General features: G+C 41.5%; 1 protein-coding gene across 1 annotated transcript in view; it reads right to left on the reverse strand.

Annotated features, from left to right (window-relative positions):
• Positions 1–1,463, reverse strand: part of LOC101860451 (glutamine synthetase) — a gene marked incomplete at its 3' end in the record, with an annotated part of 7,099 nt that extends 5,636 nt beyond the window's left edge. Inside the window, 1 exon segment of the mRNA XM_005110241.3 lies at positions 1,344–1,463.
• Between the last annotated feature and the right edge of the window lie 57 nt (positions 1,464–1,520).

Consider the following 1,520-nt stretch of genomic DNA (forward strand, 5'->3'; position numbering starts at 1 on the left):
GCTTTCGTGTGTGTGTGTGTGTGTGTGAGTGTGTGTGTGTGTGTGTGTGTGTGTGTGTGTGTGTGTGTGTGCGCGCGTGTGTGCGTATGCGTGAATGTAAGTAACTCCTACTCCTTATAATAGCATAATACTACCACCATGTCAATAGCTGGATCACAGACTAGTCGCAGACTAGAGTCACAGTACAGCACTACGGAGAATAATTTATGTACGATAATGTAACAAGTTCAGAAACAACTTAAGAGGAAAACAAAAACAGGGCGACACGAGTTCTCATTATTGCTATTTATAACCACCATGCAAGCTTCGGCCGTTCCTCTGTCTGAAAACGTATGGCACCACATTTTCAGTTCCGAAAAAGGTAGGCCAGGGTTTTTCAATTTTAGTTATTTTTAATTATTTTTTATTTTATTTATTTATTTATTTATTTTTTTTTTGGGGGGGTTGGGGGGAGGGTGTGTTTTGGGGTTGTTGTTTTGGGTTGTTTGTTTTTTAAAACATGACCAATTTCACGTGAAAATTGTGTCATGAATGTGTGTTCCATTTTATTTTAATCCTTGTCTTATTTCCTTTTCAACGTGTTGTCGTTGCTTATTGCTCCCCCTCCCGGTGATCCCCATAACCACCCACCAAGATGACCAAATCGCCCACTGGTGGGTATTGTATTGTGTCCACCAGCTTGGCAAGCCCTAGTATATATATATATATTTATTTATTCGTGGCAAAATACATCAGCAGCAGCAGCAGGACTAAAAACAATAGCAACAGCGATAACAGTATAATATAAACAGCATTAAGAAAAAAAACCCAAACAGATTCAACATCAACAACACAACACCATCACTAGTGCAACAACACCAAGCAACAACAACAGCAACAACAACAACACCATCACTAGTGCAGCAGCACCAACCAACAACAACAGCAACAACAACAACACCATCACTAGTGCAGCAGCACCAACCAACAACAATTAACAGCAACAACAGCAACAACAACACCATCACTTGTAAAACAGCAGCAGCAGCAACAACAACAACAACAACAAAATCACTTGTACAACAACAACAACAACAACACCATCACTAGTGCAACAACACCAAGCAACAACAACACCAAGCAACAACAACACCAAGCAACAACAACAGCAACAACAACACCATCACTAGTGCAACAACAGCAACAACAACACCATCACCAGTAAAACAACAGCAGCAGCAACAACAACAACAAAATCACTTGTACAACAACAACAACAACATCACTAGTGCAACAACACCAACCAACAGCAACAACAACAACAACAGCAACAACAACAACACAAATACAAGACAAACTCTGACCTTCTCCACAAAGACGATACTCTTCTTCCCTCCGTGGCCGCCACTGTCAGTCTGCAGACACAACAACGTAACGACTGATGAGATGACGGGAACAGGGAACGTTTACTTTACGCTTCCACCACTCAGAGGAAACTGCTGAGTGGCTGCGTTCTAGCTCTCTCTCTCTCTCTCTCCCTA

Source organism: Aplysia californica, unplaced genomic scaffold (genome assembly GCF_000002075.1).
Source record: "Aplysia californica isolate F4 #8 unplaced genomic scaffold, AplCal3.0 scaffold00867, whole genome shotgun sequence".
Lineage (NCBI taxonomy): Eukaryota > Metazoa > Mollusca > Gastropoda > Aplysiida > Aplysiidae > Aplysia > Aplysia californica.